This window comes from Orcinus orca, chromosome 17, assembly GCF_937001465.1.
Source record: "Orcinus orca chromosome 17, mOrcOrc1.1, whole genome shotgun sequence".
Lineage (NCBI taxonomy): Eukaryota > Metazoa > Chordata > Mammalia > Artiodactyla > Delphinidae > Orcinus > Orcinus orca.
In genome coordinates, this window is record NC_064575.1 from 5,874,550 (window position 1) to 5,895,381 (window position 20,832).

Genomic DNA, 20,832 nt, shown 5'->3' on the forward strand with positions numbered 1-20,832 from the left:
AAAGCTCAAACTACAAAAATCAGAAATCAAAAAGGGAAACATCACTACTGACCTTACAGAAATAAAGGACTCTAAGGGAATACTATGAACAGTTGTATACCACCAAATTAGATACACTACATGAAATGGGAAATTTTCTAGAAAGATATAAACTATAAAAACTGATTCAATTAAAAAATAAAAAGTATGAATTGACCTATAACAAGTAAAGAGATTGAACTAGTAATCAAAATTTTCCCACAGAAAAAAAAATGCCTAGGACCAGATGGCTTCATTGGTAAATTCTACAACACATTTAAAGATGAATTAACATAATTTTTCACAAACTCATCCCCAAAATAGAAAAGCAAGGAGTCTCATTCTCATTCTCATTCTATGAGACCAGTATTATCCTGACAGCAAAAGACAAAGACTTTGCAAGAAAAGAAAACTGCAGACCAATATCTCTTATGAATATAAACACAAAAATCCTCATAAAAAAAGGCTAACAAATTGAACAGCAATATATAAAAAGGATAATATACCATACCAATTGAGATTTATCCCAGGAACACAGGTTGAGTTAATCAATCAATGTGATACATCACATTATCAGATTAAAGGACAAAAACTACCTCAATGGATGTAGTAAAAGCATTTGACAAATCCAACACCCTTCATGAGAAAAACACTTAACTAGAATTGAAGAAAACTTCCTCAGCCCAATAATGGACATCTATGAAAACCCACAGCTAACACGCTTATTGGTGAGTGACTGAATGCTTTCCCCTAAGATCAGGAACAAGGTAAAGATGTCTACTCTCACCATTTCTTTTCAACGTTGTGCTGGAGGTTCTAGTCAGGGAAATTAGGCAAGAAAATAAGTGAATAAATAATAAATAAATAAATAAATAAAAGGCTTCCAGGTTGTAAAGGAAGAAGCAAAACTATATTTCCAGATGACTTGATTTTGTATTTAGAAAATTCTCATGAATTCACAAAAATCTATTAGAGCTACTAAAGGGGTTTAGCAAGTTTGCAGGATACAAAATTAATATGCAAAAATCAATTATATTTCTATATACTAGCAATGAGCAATCTGAAAATATAGTTAAGAAAACAATTCCATTTATTATAGCATCAAGAAAAATAAGGTATTTAGAAATTAATTTAACAAAAAATAAAACACTTCTGTATTTTAGAAAACTATAAAATATCATTGAAAGAAATTTTAAAAGTTCGTAATAAATGGAAAGATACCCCATGTTCACAGATCGAAACAGTTAATATTGTTAAGGTGACAATATATCCCAAATTGATCTATAGATTCAATGTAATGCCTATCAAAATCTCGGCTAGATAGGAGTGGAATTGCTGGGTCATATGGTAGTTCTATTTTTAGTTTTTTGAGAAACCTCCATACTGTTTTCTACAGTGGCTGCACGAACTTACATTCCCAACAGTGTATGAGGGTTCCCTTTTCTCCACATCCTTGCCAGTATTTGTTTATTTGTGTTCTTTTTGATGATAGCCATTCCAATAGGTGGTTTTGATTTGCATTTCCCTGATGATTAGTGATGTTGACCATCTTTTCATATGTCTGTTAGCCATCTGTATTTCCTCTTCAGAAAAATGTCTATTCAGTTCTTCTGCCCATTTTTTAATTGGGTGGTTTGATATATGCACCCCAATATTCATAGCAGAGTTATTTACAATTGCCAAGATATGGAAGCAACCTAAGTGTCCATGAACAGATGAATGGATAAAGAAGAAGTAGTATATATATACAATGGAATACTACTCGGCCATAAAAAAGAATGAAATTTTGCCATTTGCAGCAATGTGTATGGACTTGGAGGGCATTATGCTAAGTGAAATAAGTCAGATAGAGAAAGACAAATAATGTATGATATCACTTATATGTAGGATCTTTAAAAATATAACAAATTAGTGAGTATAACAAAAAAGAAGCAGACTCACAAATATAGAGAACATACTAGTTGTTACCAGTGGGGAGAAGGAAGGGGGAAGGGGCAAGATAGGAGTAGGGGATTAAAAGGTACAAACTATTAGGTATAAAATAAGCTACAAGGATATATTGTACAACATGGGGAATATAGCCAATATTTTACAATAAGTATAAATGGAGGGTAACCTTTAAAAATTGCAAATCGTTATACTGTATACCTGTAAAATATAATATTGTACAGCATCTACACTTCAATAAAAAAGAAATGCTACTGTGAAGAGCATGCTTGAATGATAAAATATACACATTGAAAAATATAAAATATTGTGCCACTGAAATATCATTTTATTATTTTGCAAAACTGGGATAAGAAATATATATAATATTTAAATGAAACAATATTATGGCTTTATTTTCAAATCATGAATTAAAATGATTGTCACAATTTAGGAAATTTTATTCTATGATTTCTAGAATGAAGGTTTCATAGACTTATAAATACAGAAAGAATTCAACTATTTAAGGCAAATAAAAGTCAATTTTTAGTATTAAAAAAAATCTCAGTTAGATTTTTTGCAGAAATTGGCAATTTGCTCCTAAAATTCATGATAGGAGATGTAAGAGGCCCAGAATAGCCAAAACAATGAGGACAAAGAACAAAGATGAAGAACTCACACTTCCCCTATTACTGCAAAGCTAAGATAACCAACACAGTGTGGTACCAGGATAAGGTACTGATATAGATATGTGGAGTAAAATTGAGAGTCCAGAATTAAACTCACATATTTATGATGAATTTATTCTTTTCTTTTAATTAAGCATGTGGTACTTAATTTTTTTATATAAATTTATTTATCTTTTTATTTATTTTTGGCTCTGTTGGGTCTTTGCTGCTGCGCATGGGCTTTCTCTAGTTGCAGCGAGCAGGGGCTACTCTTCATTGCGGTGCGCGGGCTTCTCATTGCGGTGGCTTCTCTTGTTGCAGAGCATGGGCTCTAGGCACACGGGCTTCAGTAGTTGTGGCACACAGGCTCAGTAGTTGTGGCTCGTGGGCTCTAGAGTGCAGGCTCAGTAGTTGTGGCTCACAGGCTTAGCTGCTCCATAGCATGTGGGATCTTCCCCAACCAGGGCTCGAACCCATGTGCCCTGCATTGGCAGGTGGATTCTTAACCACTCTGCCACCAGGGAAGTCCTATGATGAACTTATCCTTAACAAAGGTGCCAAAACAACTCAATGTGGGAATTTTTGCTGGTGTAATTGTATATCCACATGCAAAAGTATGATATTGGAGCCCTACCTCATACCAATACAAAAATTAATTCAAAATGGATCAAAGACCTAAATGTAAGAGCCAAAACTATAGTCTTTTAGAAGAAAACTGTTGCCAATCTTTGTGACCTTAGATTAGGCATTGGTGTCATAGACATGACAACAAAAGCACAAGAAACCAAGGAAAAAATAAATTGGACTTCATCAAAATTTTGAAAATTTGTGCTTCAAAGAACACAATAAAGAAAGTAAAAAGAAAACCTTCATAATGGGAGAAAATGTTTGCACGTCATATGTCTAATAAGGGACTTATGGCTACAACTTATAAAGAATTTCTATAATTCAATAATAAAAAGACAACCCAATTTAAAAATGGGCAAGGGATCTAAATAGACATTTCTCCAAAAATTTACAGATGGCACTCAGCAAATGAAAAGCTGTCCAACATCATTAATCATTAGGGAAATGTAAATCAAAACAATAATGAGACACCACTTCATACCCAAGGAGCTGGCTCAGTGTTGCAGACCTGGCCAGGTGTACGTAGATTTATCAGAAACTGTTTCTAGAATGAGGCAGATGGAACAGGTACATTGTGATAAGAGGTAAGAGGAAAAAAATGGCATTTGGGATGATCGTGATGGAGCACAGAGAAAGGCAGAGAAAGGGAAAAATTATTTTTTAAAAAAGGATCTATGAAATAAAAGAGAAAATGGGAATATAAGTCAGAATACACAGAGTACAGGAGGACCAGATACCATATGATTAAATATGTAGAAGAACTAAATCAAAGTAATAAATTGTTAGATAAAATTTGTTCTAGACTCCTATTTTGACAAGTATTTCTTCATAACCTGGAAAGGCCGGTCAAATATAATTTTTGTGCCCCTTGGAATTCTGCAATGAGATTTGTGCCTATGAGAGAGCCCAGGAGGTCTGCAGCCCTTAGCTCTTCCCTTCCCACTCTGACCTCATCCCACATACAAGGGGAGCCTCCTGCTGTGGGCAGTTTGGACTGTGGATATCTCAGTCCAGACTGCCCACAGCCCCTGCAAACTGCGGCCACTCGGTAGATTAGCTCTACCTTGGGGTGCAGGCTCCCAGTGTGGAGATCTGTGGAGTCCCAGGAAGTGGCTTTGGGCAAGGATTTCCAGGGTCCTAGGTGCCCGCGTACGGCTGTCAAAGTTCTAGAAGGCGGCACAGATTGGAGTCTGCATGTTCCCTGCTCCCCCCTGGATCCCTCACCCCATGGTGAGGGGCACTTCCAGAGGAGCCGCAGAAAGGCTCCCTAAAGCATGGAGTCCACGACAGGAACTTCTCTGGTCTGGGTCAAAGGATGGTGTCAACACGAGGGTTCTGTCCCAGAGATAAAACTCTGCTACTGATGGTTGGTGGAGGCATGAAAAATGAGTGAGATAAATAGAAAAATGGTAAAGATAGTAAGACTTGGTTTGCCGCAAGATAACCTGGGAGTCAACTCAATTCTCTTTTAGGAAAGAGAAAGAATAGTATAAAGCTGGAAACGGGGGGAGGGGGGTAAACTCAGGGGAGGAAACTTGGACAATTTGTTCCAGAAAATTTAATGCATCACACTCAGGAGTATGGACGTAATACAGCCAAGGTTAGAGCTGATATGCAAAGAAGCAAAATACATAAGAAACAGATTTAGCAAATGGAATTCTAATATTTTTTGTTGGTTTTTAGTGTAGCTTAAGTACTCACAAAAATTCAATTTTGTCAGCAGGAGAGGAGTCTTGCGAAGCAAGAGAGAACGTTGGCGGTGGGGCAGTATGGCAGGCAGGGTATACAGGGGGAGTGCTGGGATGGTCAGAGGGAAACTGACCTCCTTCCATCCTACAAGAAAGAGTCGTGAAGCTGGGTGCGCCCAGGGGCTGGGGAAGTAGGTCCTGTTACAATTTGTCATAGAACAGCCCTGACTATTACTTTATTCTTTTAAATATTTATTTATTTATTTGGTTGCACCGAGTCTTAGTTGCGGAAGGCGGGCTCCTTAGGTGTGGCATGCGAACGCTTAGTTGCGGCATGCATGTGGAATCTAGTTCCCTGATCAGGGATCGAACCCAGGCCCCCTGCATTGGGAGTGTAGTTTTACCCACTGCACCACCAGGGAAGTCCCTGACTATTACTTTAAATAGCATCAAAAACAAACTGGTATTTTGCTCTTAGGTTCATCCCTCCTCTTCCCATAGGGGCATACAAGGAAAATTCTATTTAAATATATTTCTATCATCCCAAATCCCAAAGACTCTAAAGTTCTGTTTCTCATAAACAATACTAAACTATAAAATGCCTAACCATTTACAGCTAAAATTTTCCTCAGTAGACATAGCATGGGAATCTATCTTACTTCAAAAATGATTTTTGCAGTGAATGGAAAATTCTTCTCTCATAAGAAGCCATTTCCTAGTCATCTTCATTAATAAAATATGATAAATTACTGTTTTATTTTTAATTGTTACATATGCTGTTCATTATTTTAAACCTTAAGCTCTGTTGAATTTAAGGCAAGTATACATTTGCTCTGGGGATAGTGATTTAATTGATGATATTTAGAGTACAGAAAAAAGAAAGTATAAAATTTGTACACAAAAGCAGAGACTAGAAAATTTCCTCTTTTTATTGCATCTGGATATTCTACATGACAGAAAAAATTAAACAGGGATTTAGAGACTCTTTCTTATATTGTAGAGTGGAGAGCTTTTATGATTTTATTTTAATTATCTTCATATTTTTATTTGTTGTCTAAATTAATCAATGAAAGTTCTTCTGTCTTCCACTTATTATTACCATATCTCTTGAGCAAACTTATTTTCTTTGTGTCAGATCAGAGACAGACCAAGGAAGAAGAATTTTCAGAAATAAAATATTGAAATTATATTTTCTAAATTACCTAGAACACTGATGTTCATTAGGTGCCCAATGTAACAGTCAATACAGGTCCATATTTACATGAGGGCAATGACTAAACTTCAGGTTAATTCATGCTCCTTATTTTTTCAGATTTTCCCAAATATTTGTCTACTTTGCATATCCGTGGATAGGTACTTGGTTAGCACTTTTTGGTAGAAACAAAGAAGCCTGTAACACTGCAGATGAATTAGCATCAGATTTTAGCCGATGGGTTGCCACTAAATCTTAGGAGGTTTCCAACTGTTTTCACTTTACCACCAGGTTTACAAGTAACCACAGCAATATACTCGGAGCATTTTTGCATCTACCACGTGTTGTTCCAAGCTCAGAAAATGTATTAACACGCTTAATCTTCACAACAACTCTATGAGGTAGACACTCTTATGATCCCCACTTAACAGATGAGGAAACTGAGGCAAAGAGAGGTTACAAACTAAGCAAGTGAGTGCCAGCATGTGGCAGTTTGGATCCATCTCCCATGCTTTTAACTACATTCTCTGTAAATACCATCGTTGCTTTAGTATTAATTAAGAAAATACTGTTTAGAAGTATGATGACGGTAATTTTGAGGTTATCATCCACCTTTTTTTAAAGTCCACCTTTTTGATAGCCTCATAGGCATTACCTCTATGAGGAGTAATAATCCAGTCTTTAAATAAAGGTAAGATATGTAACTATGAGCTGATAATCCTGATAGCCTCAAAAATAATTTTTCTTTTATTTTGCTTTCAAACTTAAAAAACATATTTATTAACTCTAATATTTGGGAAGAAATTAAGAAAGTGTTATAACTAGTACACTCGTATGGAATCATTTTAATATATACACACTTTGAAGTAAAGGCTTGTAATGTAATTGTTCTAATTTATTTACTGCAGTACATTATATTGTTGCAAAAGTTATAAAATTTCTTTATATCATAATGCTAAGAGCATATACCTGGGAAAACTCCCTTTCTCTAACTGCACCCTCAGCACCAAAGGAGGAGAGAAGAGAGAAAAGTAAACAGAGAAGAAGGAGCCACTGCCTTGGTCCCAAGAGGGCTCTCTGATCCCTAGGTGAGGGCGTAGTTAGAGCTATTCTAGGGACTATTTAAAATGGTAACTTCTGGTGGAATCTCTTAGACTGGGATGAGCACAGCGGGCTGATCTGTGCAAGTCTGAACATTTTGAGCTACACGTGTGAGCTGAAAAGCACAACAGTTACGTTTACGCCCTTCCCCTCGTTCTTGTGAGCACCAGAAGCCCAAGACAGCTCCTGGTTTTCACAGATTGTGTCTCTTAAACTCCACGTCCCTCCCAGGCAGGTACTTCACCCCGCATTGTAAATATTCATTGTAACACTGTGTTGTCATGTTTCTTGGTTGTCAACCTTCTCCTATAAAAGTGTTGTAAATTGTTGCATGGGTTGTGTGCCCTAGTAAATTTCAGTGATGAATTTTGCTTTGTTGCTTGACTACCCCCTGCCCCCCCCACACACACACACACGCGCGCACGCGCGCGTCAGGTAAAGACGGAAGCCACTTTGAAGAACTCAAATATTTGGAAACAGCTCTCTTAGTGAGCGGCACGTTTTCTCAGGTGGAACTCAAAGGCATCCTGCCAAATTCCAGGACAAGAAAGCTACTCTAATGGTATCTGGTATCCTTCAGATTATTTGAGAAGGAAAACAGATAGCAGTGCTCCTTAAACACAAGTGAAGAGTAAAGATTGTGATTATAATGTGCTGCATATAGGAACATATTGTGTCTCTGTCGTCTCCCTGGGAAGTAATCAAGGGGAAACCAAAGGATCAATGCAAACTCCAAGTTGGTCCTTCTGTACCAGTGGAAAGATTCTCTCAACCTCCTCAGTGATAATAGGGGAATATAGGGAAGAGAGGAGTTATACCCAGTAGAGTATCTGCAATGAAGAGATTTAAGTTATTGATTTATTACATACCACTTTTCCTATTTAGAAAATAGTTGATTACTATGCGTGGACTTAGAAAGTCACCTAGCAATTTGGTCCTTTGTACCATGCTGGTGAGTCTCTGGTCTGGACTGGTTTGCAATAAGACAGATTCAGTTGCCTCATCCACATTCCTTGTTAGTAAAGAGCAAATAATCCATTACGGAACTTGGGGGATTCATTATTATTAGAAGTCTTGGATTCATCCTCTGTGGTTGAATTTGGAAGAAGATTAAATTATCTGATCAACAATAATAAACAACACGCAAAAATATGCATTATGAGAATAAAAAAACTCAAACTCCTCGCACAATAAAAGCAATGACAGAAGAGAGAGACACAACTGGCCTGGAATCTGGACAGTGATGCTTTTTTGCCGTGCCTTATCCGGGGTGTGTCTTTTTCTCTAAGAATCAGCTTAAAGATGCTTCTGAAGACAGAATGTCCAACTCAGAAATAAGCGAACGTGTCTCACCAATCTTTATTGCCTGTCTCCCCGGGTGGTATCAGCAAGGGTTCAGGATTATGGTTTTTTGAACAGAGCAGGGTGTCTGATCTGAAAAATTTGCTGAGGTTTTTGAAGATGCCTTAAAACGGTGGTTCGGATTCAGTCTTAAGGAGTAAAAACTCAGTTGACCACAATAAAACACCGTCAGGGAGAGGGCTGAAAAGCGTAGAAGTCCCCTGATTATCATGAAATTAATTTTAATAATGCATTTTATTTAACCTAATATATCCAAAATATTATCATGTCAACATTAATAAATGTCAATTCATAAAATTATTGAGATACTACATATAGATTTTTCATACTAAGTCTTTGAATCCAGTGTGTACAGCACACCTGAACTTGGACCAGCCACATTTCCCAGTTCAAGGGCTCAGCTGCCACTGGTGGCTATTGGTCACATAGCTTCCACATCAGACAGCCCAGGTTTAGCATAAAAGTCCTGTTTTTGGAATCAGATCAGTTTGTATTCAGAACATGACTGTATACTTATTAGCTATGTGGGCTTAGGCCAGAGACTTAACTTTTCTCTCTCTCTCTTTTTTTCTATAAAATGGGTAGAATAACATCTAACTCCCAGAGTTTTGTGACAATTAAAATAAATGCTGTATGTAAAACTGTCCACAGTGCCTGTCCTGTGGTCGTTCCAATAAATGGCTGCTAATATTTGGACTGCAGCAGGGCAGATTACTGTAGCACAGCTATTGTTTTTAAGTCAGTTAGAAACAATTATCCTAACGCTGGAGCATCTGCTATATTCCAGATAAAGTGAAGGCATTCCCAGACCTATGCCAGGCTGTGCCGTCCAGCCCTGTGGCAATCTGAAGCACATCACTTCTGTGCAGGTTTTGGAACGTGTATATATTTTTGAGATTGGACTTTTCTGAACCTTATATTGGGAACTGTCAGTGGGAAACCTTCTGGCATTCAAGGATGTGATCTCCATGATAAGAAAGAGCAAATGAGCCTCTCTAAGACCAACTATTTACCTTATTGTTAAGTCCCTGAGGACCTAAGGCCGGTGCTCAGTCAAGGGAGCCGAATGAATTCCCAGAGGACCTGATATCATTTAGTCAATTACACCATCTACAGAATACTCTCATTTCATGTTTTGCAAGAAGTCACTGCCCTTGCTTGATTCCCAAAGAATGGTTAATGGTAACTAGCGTCTCAGAGAGTACTAGTACTAGTGGTCCCAAGACTAGTACTTAATAGCTTGATCATGATGTCAAGGATAAAGATGCTCATTGAACCCTCCGGTATCCACCGAACTATTACTGACCCAGCCATCTCTGAGCCTAAGGAATTCACCATCTGCATCCCAAACGTGAAGAGTCTGGTGGGTTTTGCTTGCTTATTTACACCGTGGAATCATGTTTATCAAGATCTCTGCACCCTGACTAATCAGTAATTTTTGATCAACTTTTTTATCAAAAAGAGACACAACCAAAGAAAGTCACAGCAGCTCATCTTCACGGCTGAGCTGGCTACCTGTGCAAGAGAAGGGTGGTCCCAAAGTGGTCAGTGAAAGGTTTATAAACACCCTCCCTGAAAGCTTATAATAAATCACATATGGCAAAATCTTTCCTCAAAATATGTGCTTCTTGGGCTTCCCTGGCGGCGCAGTGGTTGAGAGTCCGCCTCCCGATGCAGGGGACGCGGGTTCGTGGCCCGGTCCGGGAAGATCCCACGTGCCGCGGAGCGGCTGGGTCCGTGAGCCGTGGCCGCTGAGCCTGCGCGTCCAGAGCCTGTGCTCCGCAATGGGAAAGGCCACAGCAGTGAGAGGCCCGCGCACCGCAAAAAAAAAAAAAAAAAAATGTGCTTCTGTGGTGGAGCGGGAGCATGGGGCCAGACCCCACGGTGATGAAAGCAATCATTTTTATTTTCCCAGAACTCAAACCTCCACAGTAATCTGAATAGACTTGCAATGACTAGAGGATCCTCTTTGATTTTCACTACTCAGCAGCAACAGCAACACATTCTGAGCATGTAAAGTAGCTCAGCTGAGTTGAACAGCTGAGTCAATGCTTTTCATAAAAAAGCCACTCACAGCCAAAACCAAAGGAATCAATATCGTGACCCATAGTAGCTACGCAGCTGAGGATTTTAAGGCTCATTTAAATACGACTGGGCACAAAAGTGCAACACCTCCCTTGATGGGACTAGGGGGCGATTCACACTTACTTGGGAAGTGAAACAAGTGCTGTTTGTCGTCCTCACGTGGAAGGTTGTGAAACATGCTAGGCTAGAGGCTGGTCTGACGTAACCAGACCAGACCAATGGTTACCAGTTGGTAACCATTAGGTTACCAACCAGAAAGGAGAAGGAAATCACTTCTGTCTGTCTGGGCTGGAGAGAAGAAACCTCCTTCGCTGCTCTGTGCCATCTGTGGAAATACACTGAGCACAGACAGCACAGGTCATAAACCCACAGCCCTTGTCTGGGGGAGCAGCATTTCATCGTTTTTCAAACTGCAGGGCTGGGTGTTTTCTGATCTTACAAATCAGTGTAGCCAGGCTGCTCCACATGCCTAGTTCTTGTTTATCAAGAGACCTGAACCCGAGCATTGTAAATTCCAGCTGCTTGCAGCCAGAAACCCCATGAGGTTTCGTTTACAGGCTCCTGTGAAGATAATATTTAAACATAAATGGGCAGTCCTGACATTGTCTCTCATCACTGCCTCCCTATAGGGGAATCTGGTTTGGGGAATGAAGAGACCTTCTTGGAGAAGCTTTGTGATGATCTGTGGGCAGATGCGACACATTGAGGTACCCCTGCATAACGGAATAAATTGCAAGGAGAAAGCTTAAAGGCACAACTTCTATTTCTGGTTCTACATGCTGTTCGCACAAGGACAAGATGCCGATGATAAGTGGTTGGTCCAACTATTAAGAGGAATTACTAATTAAGATGATTGTAAAATATTTATGATTATAAAATAGCTACAGAAAGTTCTAGAAGTTCAAGATAATACTACAAAACTATGCTCTTACTCTAAAATATAAAAGTCTCTCTAAAATATACACTTTCATGTTCCATGTAATTTATTTTATATCCATCTTAAGAGTGTAGGCACCATCTCAGACAAAAATTGGGGAAACAAGCTTAAACTACGTGGCTTTAAAAAATACAGAAAATGTGACTGTAAGAAGCTGCTACTCTGGACACACAGGCTTGTCAAGGGAAGGTTCAAATACCTCTGCCTCTACCAAATCCCTGTCCCTTGCGAGGGGTATAGAATAAAGGGTCAGAGCCAAACTCCCCGTGGCTTAGATGATGTCTTTGTAGAATTGGATAAACATTCTGGAGGGGTCCTTGGAGAGCCTAACATGTAGGCACAACTCTTCAGAAAGCATCAGGATGCTCTCAGGACCTCAGAAGGTAGGGAAGGGGTGTCTTCCAGCTGATATTCTGCCATGGCTCTGGGCACTCAGGGCTTTAGTGCCAGAACATTCTGGAAGGGCTTGGTCCACTTCTGATGTTTCATGTCCCAAGGGATCTATCTGTTGGGAACACTTGAAGAGAGTGTGGTTTTGCTATTGATGCCAAGGAAAAAATGTTCTAGGGTGAAAGTGCTTGCCGTGTGGGTAAATGGGATTTATTTTTGGAGATGTTCAGAGGTGTGTCAATAATAAGCACGTGGGGAATTGAAAACGAAACGTTCTATGCTGTTTGGAATTCATTTGGGCCACGGCCAAAGGAGGATCTTTTGGTTTTCAGGTGTGATACAGTTCTTAGGTTATGATTAATGACCCATGAACATTTTTGTAAAAGCAAGTACTCTTGACGTGTTCTGGAGAAAATCCAATTACAGAAATTTTGTCTCTTCCATTTCCCTCTGGAGGTTAAATGTGGGTATGGTATTCTTTACCGTTTCTTTCTCTGTGGTCTTAATCTTGAAGATCTTGGAAACTCATTTTATTTCTAAATGTTCCTATACAGACCATGTCTAGTTAAGCCTTTTCAGGGGGAGGAGAACTAAATAAATAATTAAAATCAAAGAACATCTTATTAATATTATAGCCAATCTCCACTTTTTTCCATTTACCAACCGGATTCTGTTTGATTTTCTTCAATCAAAAGATCTATATTGTGGGGCTTCCCTGGTGGCGCAGTGGTTGAGAGTCCGCCTGCCGATGCAGGGGACGCGGGTTCGTGCTCCGGTCCGGGAAGATCCCACATGCCGCGAAGCGGCTGCGCCCGTGAGCCATGGCCGCTGAGCCTGCGCGTCCGGAGCCTGTGCTCCGCAACGGTAGAGGCCCGTGTACCGCAAAAAAAAAAAAAAAAAAGATCTATATTGTGATAGCTTCTTTCCACATTATCCCAAGGACAAATTTAAGAAAGGGCTTCTTTTTCTTAGAAGTTGTATTAAATAAACAAGCCACCACCTAAATCCTTTCTAATGCCTCATGTAACCTTTGAAGACTTAGGCTAATTCCTGCGTTCAGTTGGATTTCAGAAAACCTGCAACATCGCTGTGTAAAAGCATTTCACTTGCACCGTGGCGAGCGGAGTGCAGTAAGTCTGGACTTTCTGGTATTGCATCGAGGTACTTTATGGTACCACGCGTACCGTCTTGCAGAACCTCCCTCCACAGTGTCCATGGAAACCAAGTCCTATTTACTATGCTGTCCTGAACAACAGAACCCTGCAGTGAAGTATGGAATTGAAAATTGCCTTTTCTCTACAAATTGTCACATACCAGAAATTTACAAGCGCATTTTATCTTCACTTGGACAAAGAAGGAGTGGCAGCCGGCTGCACAACCCCACCACCAGCCACAACGGAGGGGACAGCCTGGGAGAGCTTAGGAGCCCACGCTGTTTTAGGCTTGGATTGTCAGTTATTTTTACACTCTCCCTATGAAGCAGGAAGGATTATCACACCTCTTTTATAGCTGAGGAAACGGAGGCATTGAGAGGTTAAGTGACTTGCCCGAGGTCATACCATAAGTAAATGGCAGAGTCAGGATTTGAATCCAAGAAAAAGAGAAAAATGTCAAATGAAAAATAGCATCTGATAGATTATTGCTTAATTCAGGATCAGCTTTTATTAATATCTGTTATTGGAAAATTACACTTAAAAATGATCAAATTCCTATTGCCGGCATTCTTTAAGCAAGGATCCGTGGATCCCTGGCAGAATCATAGACAAGCTTCAGTTTTATGTAAAAGTAGGTGAGTGTGTACATGTGTCCATGGCTGAGCTCAAAAGCATTTATTAAATCTTCAAAAGGATCTGCAACAACACCCCTCCCCCCAGGAATGAGCCTTTACTAGGACCCAATGACCCACTCCACGTACCTTCCCTAAATTCCGCAGCAGAACCAGCCCTTAGTGTTCAGCAAGGCAAGGCTGAGTGAGGTACTCGTTTTCACAGTTTAGTAATTCACCTGAACAGTTGGCTGAGATGTCAGTGAGCCACACAACTGTGCCACGACCGCGCTAGTGCATCACTCGCACCGGCCACTGCCATGCTTACCCAAGGAAACCGCGCGAGGTTTCTCAGCTGTACCAATCCAACGTTTCAATCCAGTCTCATTGGCCTTGCAGGCAGTAAAAGTTCCTAACACGGTAAGAGTTTGGTTATCAATGTTGTGCACTTTTATTCTTTGCTTGTCTGCATGGTTATTTCCATGGAAGTGTGAAGGGCGTAATGGTCAGGTGCCGTTTGAAATCAAACTCCTCCCCAGAGACATTTAAAAGCATTTGGATGTGCTAAATGCCACTGGTGGAGTCGCCAGAGGCAGATGCTGCGATGGAGACTGGCAAGCAGGACGTTTACTGGGGATCGTCACCTGGAGGTGGGAGGGCGGGGAAGCAGAATCCAGAAGAAGGAGGCGCCTCTAGAGCTGAGCGAACTCTGGAGGAGCTGTGGCAGCTGGAGGCTGTCTGCCGATAACTGGCCGGCAAGTCCTCCCTCCAGAAGTAATCCAGGTGGTGCCCCTTCATGTCCTCTGCAGTACATGCACCATTAGATCTACTGCTTCATACCAGCTTGAGAAGCAGCTCCTTCAGGGTTCTGGAGGAAGAGGAAGGGCAGCTGCATGAACTGCAGCCCCCGCCGGGACCGCTGGTCTTAGGGCTGCAACTGAACCTCATCCTCTTCCCTCTTCCGCCCTCCATTCTGGACTCCATCACCTTCAACTAGAACTTCTGGTACTCTCGGCGGCTTACCTGATGGCACGACCAAGACTCATCCCTGAGAGGCCTCAGCCCCTGGGTACCACGTACTTCTCAGGCCAGGGCTGTGCACTTGTCCATTTACCAGCAAAGCTGCCCAACAGTACGAAAGGGCACCCAAGGGGACCACGTGATGCCAGTGTGTCTCTCTGTGTTCTGCTGTGCAACGGCAGCCCTCCCTCCTCCTGGTGACCAAGGACACGGACGCATCTTCTTGCCTGTTGGCCCCGTGGTACAAGGAGTCTGAAGTGTCCAGGAGGCAGCAGCAGCTTACAATTCAATGGGACACAGGCTGCATCCTCCAGTGGAAATAATCCAGTTTTAAGAACCAAGCTCTCTAAATTTCTGTAACCTGGAGTTGTGGGAACAGGAAGCACAAATTTCCTGAGCGGCTCACTGGAAGTGATGGTAAGCAGGGCCAACTCTCCTCCACCTGCTTCCCGGGCCCATGTATTCTTCTTGCTGGTGACACAGACGCATTAAGGTCTTTGATGCAAAGTGCACCCTGTGCCCCCATCTCATAGGTGGTCACACGGAGCTGGCACTGCGGCTGTGCTTGCCGGCCTCATCCTGCCGGCGGCTTCTGGACACTCAGCATGAGAGAGTTCGGTGATGCCAGGCCGGCTCTAGCTCACGGGGGGACGACATTCTGTAACCACTGTGCTTACAATTCCCACTTCCCTCCACTTCTCAGACGGCTGAAAACTGCGCCTACCAGATGCCCTACGTAGGCTCTGGCGAATCACCCCACCTCACCTGACAATCTCTAACTCTCAAAGTCTTGGCTCTTCCAAAACCAAAGACCGAGAGAAGGACAAGAACAAACAAACAAAAACTCTATCCCTGATTATTTCTTCTTCTTCTAGTAAATGCTATTTTAAAATAGTACAAAAGTTGTCATTCTGAGGTGAGCTGAAGAAAAAGGCTGTATTTAGAAAGATTCTTACCAAGAGTACTTGTTGAAGAAGGGGCTATTTTTTTTTTCTGATGACAAATGTAGGCTTTCCCACATGGTGGCAGGGTTTTTTTTTTTTTTTTTTTTTTTGGTGGTACGCGGGCCTCTCACTGTTGTGGCCTCTCCCGTTGCGGAGCACAGGCTCCAGACGCGCAGGCTCAGCGGCCATGGCTCACGGGCCCTGCTGCTACGCGGCACGTGGGATCTTCCTGAACTGGGGCACGAATCCGTGTCCCTGCATCGGCAGGCGGACTCTCAACCACTGCGCCACCAGGGAAGCCCTGGCAGGTTTTATAGTGCCTCGCATTGGACCCAGAACTTCATTCATGTTTTAAAATCTGTATTTACAAATACCCGTCAGACCTCAGCGTGAAGCCAGGTGGGCATCAGCAGTGAGGTGATGACTGGAAGTCTGGGAATGAGGCACCTCACAAATGTGTGGAGAGAACCATGAATTCGCAATTTCGATTGTAAGCTGATTTTGTCTCCTCCATGACCCCATATAATTTTAATCTTCTCTTTCCCAACTGATACAAATTGCTGGTATCTGTGCTTTTAACCAAGGGGGAAACAAAATGTACAAGACCGCCTTTTTTCCTTCAACAACACAATCCTTACTAGTTTGAAAGGATAGTAAAGTAATCTGAAGGTCTCATGCCAGGTAACAAATGAACATGGCAATTCAGTAGCTCACTGTTGAGACACTGTTAGGGTTGAAACGTTTCTTATCTTAGTTCTTTATGGTTGTGTGATTGTGATAATGGAAAACAGTAAAAACAGCTCCTTGGCCAGCTCCCTTTTCGGGCAAGAAAGAGATTGAATTAAAGGGATGTATGACCTGGAAAGCAAGTCTGGGCACTAACAGCAGACAGTGGTCGTAGTGTATATCCCAACCCCACATTCTAATGACACTAATTAGACTCTGGAGACTATATTTCAACTAAAGACATAATTCCAATTTAAGCTGTTCTTACTCTGCCTAGTTTCAAGAACTATGTGATGTACTTTATGGTACAGCTGATTATGAATCTCTGTAGAAAATGTTACAGCGGAAGGCTGATTAAATCTGCAACCTCTGAAAGTTTTAGAAAATGAACTTCACATGTGAGCTCAAGGGTATACGGGTCAACTATACATCTTCCTGTAGCTAATATTTATATTTTAAGTAAACTTACAAAAACGTAAAATAAATAATTGGGCAATTCAATGTTTATAGAGTAATTTACTTGGGGTGTCTCTAAAGGCAGAAAAATGAACATTTCTTTTGTGCATCAATAATTAAATAAGCCAAAGCAATTAGTTACACAGAAAATTAACCATAAATTTACCTCTTAAATGTGGTAAAGTATGAGCAAGGGTCTTCTTTAGAAAGAATGAATATATTGGCGACTCTGTTTCAACAGAATTCAAAATACCAATATATTATTATCCAACTATACAAATAAAAGTTAGTTAGTTGGTTATGCAAAATCTACTGACTCCTTTAAAAAGCATCTAACATTTTCTTACTTATTGGAAATATTCAACTACACTTTCACTTTCCCTATAGAACAATTTTAAATGTACATGGGGAGTATCTCAAAAGAATCATAACTATAAAGACCAAAGCTTCAGGACTTCGCTAGCAGTCCAGTGGTTAAGACTTCACCTTCCAATGCAGGGGTGCGGGTTCGATCCCTGGTTGGGGAGCTAAGACCCCACGTGTCTCGTGGGCAAAAAATCAAAACATAAAACAGAAGCAGTGTTGTAACAAATTTGATAAAGACTTTAAAAAAAATCGTCCACATAAAAACAAAAAAACCTTAAAAAAAAAAGAAAAAACCAAAGCTTCCATTTTCTTTAGGATCATTATTCCTCTGGAAATGTTATCAGACTAAATAAACCAGTATTAAAAAAAAATGACTTGGTTAGGAAAAGGAAAGCAATGGAATCTATATTCCTATCTCAAGAATTTTTGTCTGCTAAACTTTTAAGATGATCAGTTCCAATTTCATTTAGACAGTCAGTTCTGATTTTATAAAGGGTTCTCAAATTTGCATCTAGAGTCATGATTTAAGTAAGATTATTACTTGCATCCCTGAAATTGATTGATATTGGATATTACATGAAGAAGAGTGAGGAACTTGATAAACATCTATAAACAACAGCATCGAGAATAGCAACATCTGTAGATTTAAAAAATACTAATGAAAAACACAAGCGACCATAAACACACGTATGAGAAAATATACTCAGAAATAGAAAGACCACCTTGGACTTTCAGTAACTCCGCGTTAGCTGTTAAAACTCTTTCCAAGTCAAAGGGAGTCTAGACATGCCTGTCCCCTAACCCCTCTCTGTGGCACGCTACATCAAGCCACTCAGTCTCCCCTCCTCAATTCCCTCATCTTGAGGATGGGGATGACAGCACTTACCGCTGATAGTTTTTCTAAGGATATCCTAAGCAAAGGGCTTAGCCCAGAGTGAGTGCTCAATAAATTGTAGGTATTATGATCAGAAACTAAAGTAAAAGCTAAATTGAAAAGACAATGTCCTTTTAACCCTTGAACTAATGTGTTTTAAATTTACAAATGACAAGAAGTAAACATGGCAAACTGGACTGTGTACTGTTGTTTGTAACTTTGGAGTGTACGTCTCCAAATTTGTTCAAAAGCTAATAATATCACAACCTAAATGGGTAAAAAGGACATATTTTAGCAGTCAATCTGTTAAGAGTAGTGAGACATCTTAGAGTTTACCTATTTCTGTTCCAAGTCTATATCCAGCTGAAGAACTCGAGACCCAAAGAAGTGGAGTGATTTGCCCAGAGAACTCATGGTGGAGCCAGGATGTGGAGCTTATGTCTAGACTTTCAGCTCAACACTAGCACCATCTAGCCCACCTTCCCTTTCATGTTCACCTAAATCAGCCAACACAAAAATCTTCACACTTCCTTTTATTACATATACAGGCAGACCGCGGGGCCATTGCAGGTTTGGTTCCAGACCACTGCAGTAAAGAGAGTCACAGGTTTTTTGTTTTCCCAGGGCGTGTAAAAGCTCTGTTTACAATATACTGTAGTCTGTTAAGTGTGCAAATGCCTTAATTAAAAAATACTTCATGGCTAAAACATGCTAACCATTCTCTGAGCCTTCAGCCAGTCTAAATCTTTTTGCAACAGTAACATCAAAGATCACTGATCACAGGTCACCATAGCAAATATAACAATGAAAAAGTCTGAAATATTGCAAGAATTACTAAAATGTGACACAGAGACATGAACTGAGCAAATGCTGTTGGAAAAAATGGCGCCAATAAACCTAATGCAGGGTTGCCACAAACAATTTGTAAAAAAACGCAATAAAGTGAAGCACGATAAACAAGAAAAAAAAAAATCTCCTCTGTTGTCTTCGGCCACTAGTAAATTACATCCTATTGCAGGTTTCATTATTGATTACCATGACGACTCTCCAGCCTTTTCTCACAACTACTCTTTTCACTCCCATCGCGGTTGAAAATGAAGTACAATACCCATGTTGCACCCTTTTTTTCTCGGCACTCAGCTGGGGTACTTTTCCAGCTGCCCTGGGTCAATGGACTCTTACCCAGTGGAATATGATGTGTTCCACTTCCAAGTCTAGCACATAAAGTCTTCCTACTCCCAATTCTTATTGTTTTCTATTCACTGACTAAATGGAGACAATTCAGAGGACCTAAAAGTGGGTGGAGCCTTAGATAGAAGGAGACTGGGTCCTGAGTGATGACATGGGGCACAACATGTCACATCTCCCTTCCTCCCGTCCCCTACTGAGCGGCATTGGATTGTGACATGAGTAAGAAATAAAAGTTCTTGGTTAAGTCTTTGAGATTTGGGGTTGCTTGTATAGTAGTTAGCCAACACTTACTAATACTTTTTATACTCCAAATATTTTCACAATAGCATATCTGTTTGCTCATTTCCCAAGAACAAGATGGGAGAGTCTTCTAGAATCAAAACTTCTTTCAGTTACCTTTTGAAACAGAAAGAAGAGTTGTACAAAGACTAAAATAAATAGACATCATTACCATAAATTTGTCAATATCTATTAAAATTTTACCCTGATAATTTCTTACTATTTGACCTAATGATTTCAATTTGTGGGCTCCACATATAGAAACAAATATTTCAGTACTTATGGACACATGTACAAAGAAATTTTTTCAGTGTTGTTTCCAGTGGTTTAAAAAAAGCCACCCCCCCATCAAAAAAAAACACCAACTAGCACACCTTAATCTCTATTAGTAGGAGAGTGATTGAATATACTATGACACACCTCTGTCCTTAAAAAAATGTTCCTCAGCTATTCAAAAGAATGAATTGGATCTATGATTATTGACTAGAAATAATATCCATATTATTTCTGCTAAGTCAAAAGGCAAAGATTGATTTAATGTGTCTCATGTCATCTCATTCTGTAAAATCAAAGACAGAAAACAAAATTCTTACATTTGGGCATCTGCAGAAAGAAATGGAGTAAAGATGGTGTGGAATAAAATTCATATTTTATGACAAGACAAGAAAAATTTAAACAGAAGAATTTTTCTCTGTCCTCTGGCCTCTTCTCTCCCTCCAACTATGCATTACGAATCTGCATTTATACATCAACCAAACCTCCTCCATCGGCAGAAATAACCTGCTCAACTGCAACGTTCTCCCAGCATCAACAGGACAACTCCTTAAAACATAACAGTCCTGTGCCAGCTTCGGCAGCACATATACTAAAATTGGAACGATACAGAGGGGATTGGCATGGCTCCTGTGCAAGGATGACACACAAATTCACGAAGAGTTCCATATTTTTAGCAGCACTATTCACAATAGCCAAGATATGGAAACAACCTAAGTGTCAATCAACAGATGAATGGATAAAGAAGATGAGGTACATATACACAATGGAATATTAGCCACAAATAATAACGAAATAATGCCATTTGCAGCCACATGGATGCAACTAAAGATTATTATACTAAATGAAGTCAGAAAGAAAAAGACAAATACCATAAGATATCACTTATATGTGGAATCTAAAATATGGCAGGGACTTCTCTGGTGGCGCAGTGGTTGAGAGTC

The 20,832-nt window shown here is 40.2% G+C and overlaps 1 non-coding gene across 1 annotated transcript; it reads left to right on the forward strand.

The window, feature by feature from the left end:
- The first annotated feature begins 20,456 nt into the window (after positions 1 to 20,456).
- LOC117203352 (U6 spliceosomal RNA) lies at positions 20,457 to 20,563 on the forward strand. Its single transcript, XR_004486084.1, has one exon. It is a non-coding gene; the product is annotated as a U6 spliceosomal RNA (small nuclear RNA).
- The last annotated feature ends 269 nt before the right edge of the window (positions 20,564 to 20,832 follow it).